Raw genomic sequence first — 6,721 nt, 5'->3', positions numbered from 1 at the left:
TTGGTATTTCAGACCAACTCATCTTTCACTTTTAGACATATCACAAAAAAATTCAAATTTTACATGAAATAAGTTAGACCTTAGTCTAGTGAAGACAGTGGGTCTGATGCATAGCATAACTTCACCAAAATACAGGAACTGAAATACCCTTCAAAGACAAATAGTAGGACAGATCTCATTCTTTTGTCATTTATTCATTCAAAAAAATTATTAAGACCTGTCATGTAATAGCACTTTACAAGATACTGGGAAAACACAGTGACAACTTAACTTTTATCTAAACTCCAGAAATACAAAAGCTAATAAAGGCAACTCACAGCTACTATAGTAAATCATTGGATAAGCAGGAACATTTAAAAAGAAAATGTGATTCATTTCTTCGAGGGCCATGAAAGCCACCTGTAAAGAGCATCACCTAACCCAAGGTCTGAGGGATGAGTTGGAGGGAGTCAGGAGAAAAAAGAAGGAATGGGTCTGTGCTTAGAGGAATAGCAATGCAATAGTAGAGAAATAAGAAAGAACTATGGATTTCCAAGCACTATAGTCTAGCAGTTTAGAGCTCAATGGAGGGAAAGAAGAAAGATAAGGCTAAAGAAATGAATAATACCCCAATCATTAAGGGTCCAGTTCCCCTACTAAAATTTTTAAGGGGAAGCTCACTGCATGGTTCTACATATTTAAGTCTCTGCCTCCTAGCCACTCTTGTGGGTTACTTAAGCTAATCATTTAGATTTTAGATATATTTTATAAAACCATCCTCAAATCTTTCCCAAAGTCATGTTATCAAACTTCTTTAGCAATACCAGTTTGTTTTAGCACGTCCTTACCTCAGTTAAAACCTTCGTCTCTCACGTGTACCAACATGGTCTTACTTCCAGTGTTTTCCATCCTTAATCCATTGGGGTAAACATATCTTCCCTGGCTGTGTCATACTCACTTTAAAGCATAGGTAAAGTATTGCTAGCTCATAAAAATTTCAGTCTAACTGGAAGATTCTGTCCCAAGGGCCAGTGCAAATCATCCATAAAAACAAGCCAAGAATTGACACTCCCTGATATAAGCCCAAAGAAAGTTTAACTAGTTTCATTACCATCAGGGTGTAGAATTCTTCTCTAGTAGAGAAAATCTTATGGTTATATTCCTTCATGATTTGTAAATGAGTTTCCCTGGTAACTATTTTAGTTTGAATTAAGTGTGTTATTGTGAGGTTGTTTTTTAACATTCAAAATTATGCCAAGGGTTTATGTATGTAGAAGTAATATAGGAGCTTGAATAAGGAACCTTGATCCAACTGTAATTTTGGAAAAAAAAATATATAGATATAGATATAGATATCTCTCTATATAGATATCTATATCTATATCTATATATATATATAGATAGATAGATAGAGCATTTTAGTTTCTCTGAGATCAGCAGTTAGGGACACCAAATTTTTATCTTACCTAAAGGTTTCAAAACAAGTTAGAAGTGAAGGAAGGTTTTCTGACAAAAGCTTTATTTTCTCTGGATAGCATCTTCACTATGCCTATTACAAGCAGGTGACAGAAAATTCCAACAAAATTATTCAAGTCTTCTTCATTCTTAGAATCATAGAAAGAATATATACTACTCAGTCAATTTAAAACTCTTCTTTCTTCTGTTGCATTTGATTTTAACTTTCTTAAATAGTATGTCTTTTGCCACTCTACCATTTTCAGATTTCTTTTCTTGAATCTACCTAACATGGGATGAAGGAGCCATTCATTCAAATAATACATTTTAAATTGTGAATAACCAAAAAGAAAAAAGAAGATTAATAAAATCTCTCTTAACACAGAGAAATAAATGTTCAATAATATTTTGTTATTAATTGTAATAACCATTATTACTATTTGAAGCATTCATTGTAATAAACTTCTTACAACAATTGAGAGGAGATGGGCATCTCTATTTCTACATAAGGAAAATCATGCAGAGAGGGATCAAGTATTGTGTAGGTCATTCAGAATGAAAGAGCCTGCCTACCTCATAACCCAATCTGTTTTTTTTCTTCTTTCTGGAAACATACTCAGAGCAGATTCCTCAGCTTTTCTTTTCAGTTGACTGTAGTCATGTTACTGAGTTCTAGCCAATACAGTCTGAGAGAAGTGAAGAGTGCCACTTCCAGACTTAACTCATAGTAATAACCCCTGTTCAGTTTTCCATGCTTCTTTCCCCTATTACCATAAATTTTGGAACCCATTTTAGAGAATCACAAAATTATAAGACGGATGAGCCTGGTAACTTAAATCATTGCTTGGAGGACAGCCATTAACCAATCAGGAGTATGTGTTTTTGACTTTATATGTAAGAACAATTGACATCTTTTCTATTTTTGAGAAGATTTTCATTTGTATTTATTAGAGAAAGAGAGAGCACCCACAAGCAGGAGGCAGGGGCAAAGGGACAGGAAGAAGAAGCTCCTTGCTGAGTGTGATACTCGACACAGGGCTCTATCCCAGGACCCTAAGATCATGATCTGAGCCAAAGTCAGACGCTTAACTGACAGAGCTACCCAGATGCCCCTGATGTCTTTTGTATGAAACCACTAAAATTTAGGGTTTTTTTCTGTTTGTTTGTTTTTGGGTTTTTTGTTTGTTTGTTTGTTTGTTTACAGCAGCTAGTGTTACCCTAACCCTACATGCAGCTAGGAACTGGAGAAAGCAGGATTTGCATGGAGGCACGCCTTGCCCCAAAGCCTACTCTGAAACTTTTCAGCTGTCAGACAATATAATGACTTCCATATGTTGCCTCAGGGATTGTCATAATAGGGACACTATGTTGGAAACTAATTACCTGAAACATTTGCAAAATAGTCCCCAAGCTTCAAGCTCCATGCTGATTTCATCCGGAAGGTGCAGTTTTTCCCTCTCTAGGAACTCAGAATTGTAGAAAATAGTATATGCCTAATGGGTCACAAAATGGGGCAATAGCAATGACAGCTTGCTTATTTACAACTTATTTACTGACTTAGTGATTTCATTGATTAAGATCATGCTTAACAACTGCATCCAAAAAACACAAACTATTTGGGTTTCATTGACTAAATACAAACAATTATTTGTCATCTAGTACTATGGAACCTAGGAACGTAAATGTGTGTTGTAATTTGACAAAATAAAAGGGAAATCAATTTCTGCTTCTGGGTACCTTCATGATAATTGAGGATGATGAAAATCATTATCAAGAGAGGATGACAGAACCCATTTATCCTATCTAGAATTTTGGTCTAAAAGACTTTCTATGGAAATCCATCTCACCAAGATCCAGAAAATGAGTCATGGTTGGACTCACAGATGCATTCCAGTACCCCAGTTAGTCCCCTCTGCCACTCAATCCCCCTAGACTCTGAATCAAATAATTTGTCAGAGGGATTCAGGAGTAAATGCTGTGTTTACAAGACCTGTGAAAAATGTGTTGTGCTAGTGTTCACTCCACCTACTATTTCTCAAATAAGGATAAAAGATGGAAAGATAATATCTTGTCATTCAGAGGTAATGTGCGGTTTTGAGTTGCAATATAACAATTCTTCAGTTATTCCAAAAGGAATAGAACTAGGTGAAGTAAAGTGCCCCTAACTTTAATTTAAGTAGCTTGGGTAGTGAGAAGATATTTCTATCTACAAAAATCTCTTCCACTTGTTATTTGGTGCTTGAAGTTACTAATACGCTATGAAGCAAAAATGTCAAAAGGCATAAAAATTTCCCTTGGACAGGAAATACAGGGACCAAAATTTACACTACCTGAAAATGGCTTATTTCAGAGATTTTCCCAAGAGCAGATTGTGATTAGCAAGAAGAAAGGCAAGAGTTCAATGCCAGAAAAAGGGCAAAAAGTTCAGGAAGAAGAGACTGAGAGCTCCCCAGATTTAATTTCTCCCACTTCCCTGCTCTGCCCTAGGCCAGTGTGGTTATGAATTTTTATTTCCATGAATGCATGCATAAAGTAGAAATAAGATTCAATAGCATCTTTTGGTCATGGCTATGTTGCATGACCATATTTTTACATCCCTAATCCACCTTTTAAAGCCAAGCAACCTAACAATAAAAGCTTTTAAAAAGCTTCAAATTGATGGTAATAATTCATTTACAAACTTAGTTGGTGGTAACTGTCTCATTTAAAACTCATTTCCATGGTATATGTGTAGGCCTCATTTTTAATGTGCAAAGCACTTTGTTTAAATTGAATTTCCCTGTGCTTATTAATCACATACAATATTGGGAACAGAACCTCAAAATAACATTGCCTCCCAGAGACTGGCTTTTTTACCATTTCCCAGAGCACAGTATTAAAATATAGCATGAGAAATTATTCCTTAATGCTTACCTATTATGTAAGATATTTCAAAATTTCTGTCGTATTGCTTGAGATATTTTATAATAGCTGTGTTCTTATCAACCTCATTCCTTTTTCACTAGTAGGAGAAGTGGATGAAAAACAAGATGATGAGAATAAATTGAGATGCATTTATCTTGGTCACACACGTGTTCCATATTCCTTACTTGTGAAGGACTGTGGCGTGGAGGCAATAGTGTGGGAGGAGGAGCTGGGAAGAAACATCTTCCTCTTCTTCTGACCCAGATGAATCCTTCCTCACACTTTTCTAAACCAAAAAGAGAAGATAATTTGGTCATATTCTGGAACACCTGCTGGGCCTCATTCCCCAGGAAGGTGTGGTATCACCTTGGGCCTTAAGCCATGTACCTTGTGCTTTCAGTGTAATCCAGGTGCTCATCAGGCTTACCAGAAAGTTCCATTTCTAGAGCATCAGCACAATCACATAGAACACTTGTAATCATTTTTGCCATTTGTATTTATTTATTTATTTACTTGCTTACTTATTTATTTGACAGATCACAAGTGAGCGGAGAAGCTAGCAGACAGAGATGGGGAAGCAGGCTCCTCACCAAGCAGAGAGCACGATGCGGGGTTCAATCCCAGGACCCTGAGATCATGACCTGAGCAGAAGGCAGAGGCTTTAACCCACTGAGCCACCCAGGTGTCCCACAATTTGTAGTTGTGCTGAAAACCTTAAAGAGAGGGTGGCAGGCTATACTTTCAGGTAGAATTATGGTATTCTGAGATCCCTTGACCAAAATATCGCCCTCTACACTCCCTCCTCCAAAATCATACATTTAGCCCTTTAATTTATATAAATAAGTGAGAATAGTATAGATTGCCTGATGAGCTCCAAATATGACACAGTGACAGATAAGGGGGCTGTCATATTTTTAGCAGGTTAGGAAGTTCAAGAAATAAGTAATAAATTCTACATATAGATTGTTGTCTTGGATTTCAGCCAACGGAATTTCTAGAAAGCATTCTTACTTGCAAATTCATCATTGCCTCAGAGAAAATCAGTAAGCTTTGTGTATTTTATTTAACTCCATTTCTAAATCCAATTACTGTCACCAAAGCTGTTAGAATATTAAAGAGGGTAGACATAATTTAGGTAATTAGAATAACTTTTCCTTTCCATTGGACAGATATGGATGTACCTAGCTTTGTCATTATTTTGTGATTTTGATGTTTTAGTGCAATAGCAGTAAAGAACAAGATATTTATATGTCAGGTTATCAATGTCGATCATACAAAATGGTAATTGCTTTGAAAACAATATCATTTCCTGCCAAATCATTGCTCCTTAAAACTAAAGCACCAAAGAACTAATTACATGTTACAAGTCTATGTTTCTCCTGAATCTTAAAAAAATTAAGTCTAATATATAGAGAGGTGACTCATGGAGAAAATAGGAACACGGCTATGTTCTGCATTTGTTTAATAATGATTATAGAAAAGGAAATAGCTAGAGAAAGAGATACATAAAAGCAAAAGATCAATGGAAGTAGAGATTGTGAATAAGAGATAAGAAGACAACATGATCCTCACAAGAAGCTGGAGATAGTGATAAGGATTCTGAGCTTCCCATGGTATTTGAGAGTCAAGCCATATTTTAAAAGCCAGTAATTAAGATAATCTCACTGGCTGCCGGAGGTCTTTGGTCCTCCAGGTGCATGATGGTAGGGTTACAGGTACACCTCACAGAGAACATTTCTTTGGAGGACTTAGTTAAAGATGCTGCATAGAGGTAGACTGATTTTCAAGCCAAAACTTAAGCACATGTGGTTGCAGAAAAGCATAGGCTCTAGAGTCACACAGGTGATTTTGTGAAGAGAGTGAGAAAGTAGTCTGAGGGCCTGGCTTGATGCTATCACATAGTTATGTAGCCAGAAGCAAGTCATTTCCCCTCACTCTGCCTCAGTTTCCCCTAATATGGGGATAACAATATCATCTACCATATTGGGTTGCAGTTAAGGTCAAATGAGATAATGCATAGGACATTATCAAGTTGTCTGCAGGTCCATGTTAGAATTCCATGGCTGCATTGCTACTCTGCCCTGGGCATGGTGCTACTGAAGATGTGCGGAGGTTATCTAATCCAGCCAGCTCCCATTGTAGATAGGATAACTGAGACTTGGAAGTAACATATGATATTACAAGTGTGGGGTGCTTGGGTGGCTCAGTGGGTTAAAGCCTCTGCCTTCCACTTAGGTCATGATCCCAGGGTCCTGGGATCCAGCCCCACATCAGGCTCTCTGCTTAGCAGGGAGCCTGCTTCCTCCTCTCTCTCTCTCTCTCTCTCTCTCTCTGTGCCTGCCCGCTCTGCTTACTTGTGATCTCTTTCTATGTCAAATAAAAA

This window comes from Mustela lutreola, chromosome 5, assembly GCF_030435805.1.
Source record: "Mustela lutreola isolate mMusLut2 chromosome 5, mMusLut2.pri, whole genome shotgun sequence".
Taxonomy (NCBI): Eukaryota; Metazoa; Chordata; class Mammalia; order Carnivora; family Mustelidae; genus Mustela; species Mustela lutreola.
This window is presented reverse-complemented; position numbering follows the sequence as displayed.